At 45.1% G+C, this 13,387-nt stretch overlaps 1 long non-coding RNA gene across 1 annotated transcript; it reads right to left on the bottom strand.

The window, feature by feature from the left end:
* Window positions 1–1,896: 1,896 nt before the first annotated feature.
* Window positions 1,897–2,375, bottom strand: LOC120039676. The gene is made up of 3 exons (XR_005475475.1): window positions 2,292–2,375; window positions 2,100–2,198; window positions 1,897–1,977 (listed from the first exon to the last, which is right to left on the bottom strand). It is a non-coding gene; the product is annotated as an uncharacterized LOC120039676 (long non-coding RNA).
* Between the last annotated feature and the right edge of the window lie 11,012 nt (window positions 2,376–13,387).

Genomic DNA, 13,387 nt, shown 5'->3' with positions numbered 1-13,387 from the left:
TGCAGTTGCACTGCACCTAGTCCATACTTCGACGCGTCCACTTGGAGTCTGAGCTCTTTGTCGGGGTCGTAGTAGGCAAGGATTGGTCCTGGTTCTCTCGTGATCAAGTCTTTCACATTTCTGGAAAGCAATGTCGTGTTGCTTGTCCCAGAGAAACTCACTGGACTGCTTTAGCAGTTGATGCAGGGGTGCATTAGCATTGGAGAGGCTGGGTGCGAACTTGGCTAAGTAGTTGACCATGCCAAGCACTGTTTCCAGCTCTGCACGGTTCTTTGGTGGCTAAATTTATTTTATGGTTGAGATCTTCTGTGGATCTGGCTTGATTCCAGTCGCTGTGAGAAGATGTCCGAAGTAGCTGACCTCTGTAGCGTCGACTGTGCTCTTCTCGGGTTGAGCCGGACTCCTCTCTCACGGGACCTTTGCAGCATCGCGCGGAGGTTTCGGTCGTGCTCCTCTTTGCTTCGACTATAGACAAGGATGTCATCCACAATTAGTGGATCCAACTGGTGGTCAGTATGCACTACTACACCCTCTCTCACATGAACGCTAACATTACTGGTTTCAGTGGGAAAGATGGTAAATGGTTCAGACATTAATGGCAAATATAAAAAACTAAGATACCCAAGTTACCGGAGTCTACAATTGCCGACTGTTAATGTAGAGTAGGGATAGTGAGAAGTAACATTCAAGACTGAAGCAATTACCCCCTCTAGTGGTAAACGTTATACTGTACCAGGTTACTACACACACTGATAATACAAAACATTGAGGACACCTGCTCTTTCCATGACAGACTGACCAAGTGAAAGCTATGACCCCTTATTGATGTCACTTGTTGAATCCACTTCAATCAGTGTAGATGAAGGGGGGTTAAAGAAAGATTTTAAAACCTTGAGAGAATTGAGACATGGATCGTGTGTGTCATTCAGAGGGTGATTCAGCAAGACAAAAGATTTAACTGCCTTTGAACGGGGTATGGTAGTAGGTGCCAGGCGCACCGGGTTAAGTGTGTCAAGAACTGCAACACTGCTGTTTTTTTCATGCTCAACAGTTTCCCATGTGTATCAAGAATGGTCCACCACGCAAAGGACGTCCAATCAAATAGATGAAAAGACGGAAACAAAAATGTTTTTGAACTACAACTTATTTTATTTAAACATTTCAAATTCAGTGCAACGTAATGTAGTGCATTGGTGTCTAGATCCCTGTTGGGTGGCAAAGTGTCACAAGAATCCTGTGGGGAGAGAAAACAAGAGAATACATTCAATTAATGGGTGTTAACTAATCAGGGTTCAACAAAGCACTTCAAGTCCTCAAATCCTTCAAAAGAGAGAGAGAAGGAGAAAGGAGTATGGTCCCTGCAGTAGGACTACATGCTGGCCATGAGGTTCTCCAAGTGGTACTCCAGGAGGCTGGAGAGCTCCGTGACCAGAGACTCTGGGTTAAAGTACCAGGCCAGCTGCTGGCCAAACATGTCATCTAGCAGAGCCATCAGCCCGCCCTGAAGAGAACACCACACAACACATAGAAAATGGCTCTGAGTTACTAGCTTATCAAGAGGAGAGAGACAATTAGAAATACTCCCCCTAAAATGACATTGGAACCTGGTTAACCATGAATAAGGAAGTAAAAAGGAAGTACACTAAGAATATGGAAGTAAACAGGAAGTAACCTCTTGACTCTTACATTGAGCAGCAGCAGGTATCTGTCAGCCTCTGGCTCCATGTTGGCAGCAGTGGGCAGGAAGGAGTACAGGAGAGCGTACAGACGCTCCACAAACCCACCGGCGTGCTAAAGGAAACAAAGGAGGAGAAAAGAGGAGAGAAGAGAAGAGGAATTTAAGTGAAACTGCTAATAGAGAGATATCAAAACATGTACCAGTGAGATGCTACTTACCACCATCAGGGACTTCTGAGCTGTCATCATCCCAAACAGCACCAGCTCAAAGAGGACATCTATCATGTTCACATGATGGATCTAGGACAAGAAAACACATTTGGAGAAAATAGGAATGATTTCATATAGATCAGCTACTGTGATGTATAAAAGACATGCATGTGGAAGAACTCAGTGAGACTTGAAAGAGTTAATGAACTCACCTTTGCCTCAGCCAGCTCCCTCTCAATGTCATTCCGCTTGGAGGGGTCACTCAGGTAGTCCACAAAGTCGTTATAAGTACGGATGAACTTGGCCTCGTCCTATGACAAAGAAAAGAGCATCTTAGTGAACAGAACACATTTCACCTCAGGGACGCTCTCTTTCCCTTGAAAGAGAATGCGTTAGTGAGTTACCATGTGGTTGGCCTGAACCAGTGCGCCCAGGAGGACCTTTCCCGCCACAAACAGATGGTTCCTGCTCAGGGTGGAACCAAGCAGGATCTAGGGGAGAGGGAAGAGTTAGGGTGAGGCATCTTCCTCTAGGAGAGAACAAGAAGTCACAGAGAGAAAAAGAAAAGTGTGTCCACTCACAGTGAAGGCCTGGCGCAGGGAGACGAGCCTCAGGGCGATGTCCTCCACTCTCTTGGTGGTAAGGTAGAGGCTGTGAAAGGGAGGGATTGGAGCATGTCAACCATTAGAGTCAATGGGGGATAGCAGCATTATGACCACTATCCTTCAGCATCTGACAAGCCCAGACTACACAGACATTTATAGGAACTCACTTTACCAGAGGAACCTCCCTCTCCTCGGCAGCATGTCCTCCTCCCAACCCTACGACAACAAAACAAGCATTCAAAATCAGTGACCAATGAGCATACATTTAGTTTTACTTGTATTTAAGAGCAATCGAAGGCCACGGAAGGAGAGTTGTATGGCATTGAAGCTCGTCTGGAGGGTAGTTAACACAGTGTCCAAAGAAGGACCAGAAGTATACAGAATGGTGTCATCTGCGTAGAGGTGGATCAGAGACTCACAAGCAGCAAGAGCGACATCATTGATGTATACAGAGAAGAGTCGGCCCAAGAATTGAACCCTATGGCACCCCCATAGAGACTGCCAGAGGCCCGGGCTACAGGAGGCCGATTTTACACACTGAACTCTATCGGAGAAGTAGTTAATGAACCAGGCGAGGCAATCATTTGAGAAACCAAGGCTGTTGAGTCTGTCGGTAAGGATGTGGTGATTGACAGAGTCAAAAGCCTTGGCCAGGTCAATGAATACAGCTGCACAGTATTGTTTCTTATCGATGGCGGTTAAGATATCGTTTAGGACCTTGAGCGTGGCTGAGGTGCACCCATGACCATGATAGAGCATGACGCTTGCAAAGCCAGGGTAGTGGGTTCGATTCCCGTCACCACCCATACATAAACGACAGCAGGTTTTATTGTAAGTCGCTTTGGATAAAAGTGTCTGATGAATGACATATATTATTTTTTATATAGTCACTTACTTGCTATACAATGTAGAGAGAAAAAGGGTCAATTCAAGAGGGAGCTACGAAATTTATGTCCAAACATCGTTTTCTTTGCCTGATGTCATTAGAAATTACATAGAATTAATCATTAGCTTGTTCTCAACAATATTATAACATTAATATACTTGTACTTGACAGTGTTGATGAAATAATAATGATCATTTGCTGTGACCATTACTAGTTTAGACTGCACCGCACTTGGTTGTATGTGTTCCATATTTGGTGTTGTGAGGTTAAATCTCAGAGTAAATCGTCGGTAACTTTTCAACCATATATGGTAGAGACATTGGGTTTAGACTATTGTTTTCTGACATAATGTTCTATTGATAACCTTGAATGAATTACTAATTTTATGTTTTTGGCTATTTTGCTACCAGATGCTTTCCTATATCGTTGGTATAATATAACATACAAATACCAAATATTGTGTTTTATAAAGTCACTAGCTAGATTGGAAGAATGAGACAAACAAGGTGATTTTTTATTGTGTTGTTTAACTCCTGAAAGTATAGTCTTTGCCACAGTGGGCTATAAAGTCTTTTGGAGGACATATTGACCAAATTCAGACAAGGGGGGGGCCACAGCCCACGGAAAAAAAGCACTGAAGGCTCTACACTACCAGTCAAAACTTTTAGAACACCTACTCATTCAAGGGTTTTTCTTTATTTTTACTATTTTCTACATTGAAGAAAAATAGTGAAGACATCAAAACAATGAAATAACACATATGGAGTCATGTAGTAACAAAAAAGTGTTAAACAAAACCAAATATATTCTTCAAAGTATCCACCCTTTGCCTTGATGTTCCCAGGTAGCCTAGTGGTTAGAGCGTTGGACTAGGAACTGAAAGATTGCAAGATCAAATCCCCTAGCTGACACGGGGAAAATCTGTCATTCTCCTCCTGAACCAGGCAGTTAACCCACTGTTCCTAGGCTGTCATTGTAAATAAGAATTTGTTCTTAACTGACTTGCCTGGTTAAATAAAAAAATGTGTATTATTTTGACCTAAATTGCTTTTGTTTTAGAGATGAGTATTGAATTGGATTTAAAATTGTCCCATACAATAAGGGGACCTTCTATACCTATTAGAGGTCGTCTGATTAATTAGGGCCGATTTCATGTTTTCATAACAATCGGTAATCGGCATTTTTGGACGCCGATTACATTGCATTCCACGAGGAAACTGCGTGGCAGGCTGACCAGCTGTTATGTGAGTGCAGCAAGGAGCCAAGGTAAGTTGCTAGCTAGCATTAAACTTATCTTATAAAAAACAATCAATCTTCACATAATCACTAGTTAACTACACATGGTTGATGATATTACTAGGTTAACTAGCTTGTCCTGCGTTGCATATAATCAATGAGGTGCCTGTTAATTTATCATCTAATCGCAGCCTACTTCGCCAAACGGGTGAAGATTTAACATAAGCACAATAGTTGCACGAATGTACCTAACCATAAACATCAATGCCTTTCTTAAAATCAATACACAAATGTATATTTTTTTAAACCTGCATATTTCGTAAAAATAAATTCATATTAGCAGGCAATATTAACAAGGGAAATTGTCACTTCTCTTGCGTTTTATTACAAGCAATGTCAGGGTATATGCAACAGTTTGGGCCGCCTGGCTCGGTGCGAACTAATTTGCTAGGATTTTACATAATTATGACATAACATTGAAGGTTGTGCAATGTAACAGCAATATTTAGACTTAGGGTTGCCACCGGTTCGATAAAATATGGAACGGTTCCGTATTTCACTGAAAGAATAAACATTTTGTTTTCAAAATGATAGTTTCCGGATTTGACCATATTAATGACCAAAGGCTCGTATTTCTGTGTTTATTATATTATAATTAAGTCTATGATTTTATATTTGATAGAGCAGTCTGACTGAGCGGTGGTAGGCAGCAGCAGGCTCGTAAGCATTCATTCAAACAGCACTTTCCTGCATTTGCCAGCAGCTCTTAGCAATGCTTGAAGGACAGTGCTGTTTATGACTTCAAGCCTATCAACTCCCGAGATTGGGATGGGAATACTAAAGTGCCTATAAGAGCATCAAATAGTCAAAGGTACATTAAATACAAATGGTATAGAGAAAATTGTTGACGCGTCATAATTTCTATAATAACTACAACCTAAAACTTCTTAACTGGGAATATTGAACCACCAGCTTTCATATGTTCAGAGCAAGGAACATAAACGTTAGCTTTTTTACATGACACATATTGCACTTTTACTTTGTTCCCAACACTGTGTTTTTGCATTATTTAAACCAAATTGAGCATGTTTCATTATATATTTGAGACTACATAGATTTTAGTTATGTATTATATTAAGTTACAACAATACTAAATGAACACTTTTATTTTAATTGTCATTATTACATACACATATATACACTGCTCAAAAAAATAAAGGGAACACTTAAACAACACAATGTAACTCCAAGTCAATCACACTTCTGTGAAATCAAACTGTCCACTTAGGAAGCAACACTGATTGACAATAGATTTCACATGCTGTTGTGCAAATGGAATAGACAAAAGGTGGAAATTATAGGCAATTAGCAAGACACCCCCAATAAAGAAATGGTTCTGCAGGTGGTGACCACAGACCACTTCTCAGTTCCTATGCTTCCTGGCTGAAGTTTTGGTCACTTTTGAATGCTGGCGGTGCTTTCACTCTAGTGGTAGCATGAGACGGAGTCTACAACCCACACAAGTGGCTCAGGTAGTGCAGTTCATCCAGGATGGCACATCAATGCGAGCTGTGGCAAAAAGGTTTGCTGTGTCTGTCAGCGTAGTGTCCAGAGCATGGAGGCGCTACCAGGAGACAGGCCAGTACATCAGGAGACGTTTAGGAGGCCGTAGGAGGGCAACAACCCAGCAGCAGGACCGCTACCTCCGCCTTTGTGCAAGGAGGTGCACTGCCAGAGCCCTGCAAAATGACCTCCAGCAGGCCACAAATGTGCATGTGTCTGCTCAAACGGTCAGAAACAGACTCCATGAGGGTGGTATGAGGGCCCGACATCCACAGGTGGGGGTTGTGCTTACAGCCCAACACCGTGCAGGACGTTTGGCATTTGCCAGAGAACACCAAGATTGGCAAATTCGCCACTGGCGCACTGTGCTCTTCACAGATGAAAGCAGGTTCACACTGAGCACATGAGCACATGTGACAGACGTGACAGAGTCTGGAGACGCCGTGGAGAACGTTCTGCTGCCTGCAACATCCTCCAGCATGACCGGTTTGGCGGTGGGTCAGTCATGGTGTGGGGTGGCATTTCTTTGTGGGGCCGCACAGGCCTCCATGTGCTCGCCAGAGGTAGCCTGACTGCCATTAGGTACCGAGATGAGTTCCTCAGACCCCTTGTGAGACCATATGCTGACACATGCACATTTGTGGCCTGCTGGAAGTCATTTTGCAGGGCTCTGGCAGTGCACCTCCTTGCACAAAGGCGGAGGTAGCGGTCCTGCTGCTGGGTTGTTGCCCTCCTACGGCCTCCTCCACGTCTCCTGATGTACTGGCCTGTCTCCTGGTAGCGCCTCCATGCTCTGGACACTACGCTGACAGACACAGCAAACCTTTTTGCCACAGCTCGCATTGATGTGCCATCCTGGATGAACTGCACTACCTGAGCCACTTGTGTGGGTTGTAGACTCCGTCTCATGCTACCACTAGAGTGAAAGCACCGCCAGCATTCAAAAGTGACCAAAACATCAGCCAGGAAGCATAGGAACTGAGAAGTGGTCTGTGGTCACCACCTGCAGAACCATTCCTTTATTGGGGGGTGTCTTGCTAATTGCCTATAATTTCCACCTTTTGTCTATTCCATTTGCACAACAGCATGTGAAATTTATTGTCAATCAGTGTTGCTTCCTAAGTGGACAGTTTGATTTCACAGAAGTGTGATTGACTTGGAGTTACATTGTGTTGTTTAAGTGTTCCCTTTATTTTTTTGAGCAGTGTATAAAAATCGTCCGATTTAATCGGTATCAGCTTTTTTTGGTCCTCCAATAATCGGTATCGGCGTTGAAAAATCATAATCGTAAATAGTCAGTTATAAATACTTCTGTCCTAGTTAAAAACAAGTTGTCAGGTGCCTCCCGGGTTGCGCAGTGGCCTAGGGCACTGCATCGCAGTGCTAGCTGTGCCACCAGAGTCTCTGGGTTCGCGCCCAGGCTCTGTCGCAGCCGGCCACGACCGGGAGGTCTGTGGGGCGATGCACAATTGGCCTAGCGTCTCATTGCGCTCCAGCGACTCCTGTGGTGGGCCGGGTGCAATGCGCGCTAACCAAGGGGGCCAGGTGCAGGTTCACGGTGTTTCCCCCGAGACACTGGTGCGGCTGGCTTCCGGGTTGGAGGCGCGCTGTGTTAAGAAGCAGTGCGGCTTGGTTGGGTTGTGCTTCGGAGGACGCATGGCTTTCGACCTTCGTCTCTCCCGAGCCCGTACGGGAGTTGTAGAGATGAGACAAGATAGCGATTGGATACCATGAAAATTAAATTTAAAAAAAGTTCTCATCCATTAGGCTTTAACTACATTTTCAATATCCTCGCCCACGTGGAAATTCTGTAAGAGTAATATATATGCCAAATATTTGATGCTCCGACTGCAATCTGTCCCCTATCAACACTAACTTTTGGTGCCAGAGAGAAAGTAGTCAAGACGACTAAATTGATTGAGCCTCTGCCATGTATATCTCACTAGGTCAGGATATTTAAGCCTCCATATATCCACTAGTTCCAATATATCCATGATATTCGGGATTTCCTTAAGTGTATGAAGGGGATAGTTTGTAGTGTCATTACCTTTACGGTCCATAGCGGTATTTAAAACCGTAATATAATCTCCCACCATGATAATACAGTCTTGTATAGCTTGTATGGTTGATAAACTATTATATATATTTTCAAAGAAGCGTGGATCATCATCATTTGGTCCGTAAAGGTTAATGAGCCATATCTGTTTATGGTCCAATAACATATTTACATTCACCCATCTACCTTGATGATCTGTTTGGACAATTTGCACATTCGGATCAAAATTACTGTTAATTAATATCATTACCCCTTTCGAGTTTCTTTGCCCATGGGAGAAATATATTTCGCCTCCCTAGTCCTTTTTCCACACAACTTCATCTAAAATAGTTGAATGAGTTTCCTGTAAACAATATATATTAAACTTCTTCTCTTTTAGCCAGGTAAATACTGATCGTCTTTTCTTATTATCTGCTAAGCCATTCATTATAACTGGCTATACTTATTTCACCATTTACCATATTGAGATACAAGTTTCAAATCTATTTATCATAATATATGTTTGTAAACTCACCATTTAAAAGTACCATAGTGATTGAGTGTCCATATAGCTATACCATGATATTTGCATTGCTACTAAGTAAACCTCCAATTGTTCCCCACTATTCAGTTGTTCCATCACTGAGCCCAACTCAAGAAAGAACTTGATATACAGTTGAAGCTGTTTGAGAAGGCATGCAAAACGTAGTAATAATAGGGAGATTTGATTAACCATTGTCACGTCCTAGCTGATGAAACTCAGCTACACCCCAACGGTCCCCCGTTGTGACCATATTCCCAAGCATCTCTGTGTTGTCAGACCTTTGCCACCAGGGCCACAATAATATGCCCCCTCTCTGATTGTCCGAGTGTGACCCCCTCCCCATTGGTTACTGCAGCTAGTGTTGCCAGCACTGCCACTGCCTGGGTGGGGACACCCCACTGGAATCTCCACCAGTTAGGTACAAGGTCTTCAAGGTTCTCATTAGCAGCTTTGAGAATTTCCTTGTATATTATGCTCTCCCATCAGGGGGATTTGGCTTTGTAGGACCAACCCTGCCAGGCAGGCTCAGAATCTTGAGTGTGTGGTGCTGCTTTAGTAGTAGGTCTCAGACCACATTCATCTTTCTGATTTGGCTGCGTATAGGCTACTTACGGTAGGTCCATAAAACAGATAAGGACTTCTCCTTAGCGTATGGGTCGCTCAGGTATAGGGTTGGGGATAGGCCAATAAATAAATCAACTACATGTATGATATATTTTAAAATGTATATCCTACATCTGCACAAAATTGAAAGCTCTCATAACCCCTGCTCACAAGCACACATGGGCTCTGGGATTTGCAACCACCATCCTTTTTCACTCACTCAACTCCACACTTTTCCAAACACAAAAACACACACCCCACCATCCATCACAATACTCCAGCACATACCCACCTACTGTGTCCTCTGTGTTTTATCTCTTCCATGTTGATTCAGTACTTTTGTGTTCCAGTTCCTTGTATTTTAAGATGTACAATTTAGTTAATTATCCTTTCTTCAATGCTATCTTATCAATTCATAAAATACAATAAATGGAAAGTCTAATACTAATTATTTTTCCAACATTCCCTACCTAGAATGGTATAGTGTAGTTGTAGTTTATTTATTTAAATTGTTGTATTTTATTGCTTTTCTAGATATTTTTTTAAATTACAATCCCGACCATGGCTAATATTGAGTGTTCCATTATTAGAATCCTCTATGGGAACTTTGTAATATTTAGAATAGCCATGGAGTAGTCTGTGTCTCGGAACATTTGGTTATCAATATACAGTTTATAGACTACGAGAGCTACACTTTTCCTTTTTAATATCTTCTCCTTGAAGATTGGACACAGAGCTTTGCGCCGTTCTGCAATTTCCTTCGGAACTTATCATTCATGCCTATTTTCGTGCCAGTGAGTCTTTTACCCAGGCTTTCAACCATTATTTTATCTTTAAAGAAAGCAAATTTGGCAAAGATTGGGCGCTCATATCTCGGGTCCTCTCTGTCCGAAACAGTGTACACGTTCAAGTTGGATTTTGTCAACAGCTTCGCGTGGGTTCTGAAGCGCTGTAAGAAGGAATTCCTTCACCACATTTTCAGGAACTTCTCCTTTTTCTTGGATAGCAGTAAGTACCATATTTTCTCTCATAGATCTATTCTGTATGTCAAGTAAGGCTTCTCTCAGAAATATGTTCTCCTTTAAGTTCATTTAACGTCCATTTCAATCTTATTGACTGTACCTTTAAGCTTGTTTGTTTCTTTCTCCATTGTCGCAGCTTTTTCGTCACTCGTCTCGAGGCTCGCCTTCAACTCCTTTATATCTTTCCTAACTAATTCAAGTATGCAGTTTGTCGTCGATCGATTTTAACAGATTGGTTTCCACCCTTACCATTCCCGGTAGTGAAAAGCATAAATCGTCTGTGTCCGTCAGTCTCATTTTCTTTTGGAGATTGGTTCTCCTTGTTTACTCTGTCATCTTTGGTGTTGCTTGTTGTTGTAATATTTGTCGATACATTTCTTAAGCCTGATGATTTGTTTTGTGTTATCCAGATTGAAGGTTATTACCCACGAGTATGTAAAGTTCTAATATTTAGTCTTACAGATATTGAATATTATGATTTTATCTTGAGGCAATCTGCACCTGTCACGTTCCTGACCTGTTTTCTCTTGTTTTGTATGTGTTTAGTTGGTCAGGGCGTGAGTTGGGATGGGCAGTCTGTGTTGTTTGTTCTATGTGGGAGTGTTGGTTAATTAGCCTTATATGGTTCTCAATCAGGGACAGGTGTTATTCATTTCCTCTGATTGAGAATCATATATAGGTAGGCTGTTTTACACTGTTAGTTTGTGGGTGATTGTCTTCCGTGTCAGTGTATGTTGCGCCACACGGGACTGTTTCGGTATGTTTGTTCGTTCGGTTTTTGTGTAGTCTATTTTCCTGTTCGTGCGTTCTTCGTGTCATGTAAGTTCGTTTGTTCAGGTCTGTTGACTGCGTTTGTTATTTTGTATATTCTCAAGTGTTTCGTGTTTGTCTATCATTTAAATAAATTCATTATGACTGCATACCTCGACGCGTATTGGTCCGACCCATGCTTCTCCTCTTCAGACGAAGAGGAGGAGAGCAGCCGTTACAGAATCACCCACCAACAAAGGATCAAGCAACGAGGGCGAAAGAAGCAACAACAAACGCAGGATTACAGGAATTGGGAGGAAATTCTGGACCGCGAAGTACCAGGAGAATATAATCGCCCCAAAGCTGAGCTGGAGGCAGCGAAAGCAGAGAGGCGGCGATTTGAGGAGCAAGCACGGAAACAGAAGGTGGAGAGGCATCTGGGTTATAATTCATGGGAGGAGATCGACAGATGGGCGATCGACCCAAGGAGAGTGCCGGAGCCCGCCTGGGATTCAATGGAGCAATGTGCGGAGGGATACCGGAGAGTGGAGGCAGCACGACGACGCGGTAGGAAGCCTGTTAGACAAGCCCAAAAATTTCTTGGGGGGGGGGCTTAAAGGGAATGTGGCGAAGTCAGGTAGGAGACCTGCGCCAACTCCCTGTACTTACCGTGGAGAGCGAGAGTACGGGCAGATACCGTATTACGCAGTAGAGCGCACGGTGTCTCCTGTACGTGTGCATAGCCCGGTGCGGTACATACCAGCTCCTCGTATCTGCCGGGCTAGATTGAGCATTGAGCCAAATGCCATGAAGCCGGCTCTACATATATGGCCTCCAGTACGTCTCCTTGGGCCGGCTTACATGGCACCAGCCTTACGCATGGTGTCCCCGGTTCGCCTACATAGCCCAGTGCGGGTTATTCCACCTCCCCGCACTGGTCGGGCGACGGGGAGTATTCAACCAGGTAAGGTTGGGCAGGCTCAATGCTCAAGGGAGCCAGTACGCCTGCACGGTCCGGTATTTCCGGCGCCACCTTCCCGCCCCAGCCTAGTACCACCAGTGCCTACACCACGCACCAGGCTTCCTGTGCGTCTCCAGAGCCCAGTTCCTCCTCCACGCACTAGCCCTGTGGTGTGTGTCTCCAGCCCGGTACCACCAGTTCCGGCACCACGCACCAAGCTTCCTGTGCGTCTCCAGAGTCCTGTGCATCCTGTTGCTGCTCCCCACACTAGCCCTGAGATGCGTGTCCCCAGAGTCCTGTGCATCCTGTTGCTGCTCCCCGCACTAGCCCTGAGATGCGTGTCCCCAGCCCGGTACCACCAGTTCCGGCACCACGCACTAGGCCTAATGTGCGTCCCCAGGGTCCAGTATGCCCTGTTCCTTCTCCCCGCACTAGCCTGAAGGTGCGTGTCCTTAGCCCGGTGCCTCCAGTTCCGGCACCACGCACCAGGCCTACAGTGCGCCTCATCCGGCCAGAGCCATCCGTCTCCCCAGCGCCATCTGAGCCATCCGTCTCCCCAGCGCCATCTGAGCCATCCGTCTCCCCAGCGCCATCTGAGCCATCCGTCTGCCCAGTGCTATCTGAGCCATCCGTCTGTCCCGAGCCATTAGAGCCGCCCGTCTGTCCCGAGCCGCTAGAGCCATTCGTCAGTCAGGATCTGCCAGAGCCGCCAACCAGACAGGATCTGCCAGAGCCGCCAACCAGACAGGATCTGCCAGAGCCGCCAACCAGACAGGATCTGCCAGAGCCGCCAACCAGACAGGATCTGCCAGAGCCGCCAACCAGACAGGATCTGCCAGAGCCGCCAACCAGACAGGATCTGCCAGAGCCGTCAGCCAGCCATGAGCGTCCAGAGCCGTCAGCCAGCCATGAGCGTCCAGAGCCGTCAGCCAGCCATGAGCGTCCAGAGCCGTCAGCCAGCCATGAGCGTCCAGAGCCGTCAGCCAGCCATGAGCGTCCAGAGCCGTCAGCCAGCCATGAGCTACCCCTCAGCCCAGAGCTGCCATTAATCCTGAACTGCCCCTCAGTCCAGAGCTGTCTCTCTGTCCGGAGCTGCCCTTCAGTCCGGAGTTGCCCCTCTATCCTGAGCTACCTCTCTATCCTGACCTACCTCTCTGTCCTGAGCTATCTCTCTGTCCTGAGCTACCTTATCCCGGTGCTGCCCCTTATCTCAACGGTACCCTTTAAATTAAGTGGGTGGAATAGGAGGGTGGTCATTCAGAGGGGAATACGGAAGCTGGGATTGACTATGGTGG

The sequence above is a fragment of the Salvelinus namaycush genome, unplaced genomic scaffold, assembly GCF_016432855.1.
Source record: "Salvelinus namaycush isolate Seneca unplaced genomic scaffold, SaNama_1.0 Scaffold291, whole genome shotgun sequence".
NCBI lineage: Eukaryota > Metazoa > Chordata > Actinopteri > Salmoniformes > Salmonidae > Salvelinus > Salvelinus namaycush.
Note: the sequence above shows the minus strand (reverse complement) of the source record. Positions and strands in the feature narration are given on the sequence as shown.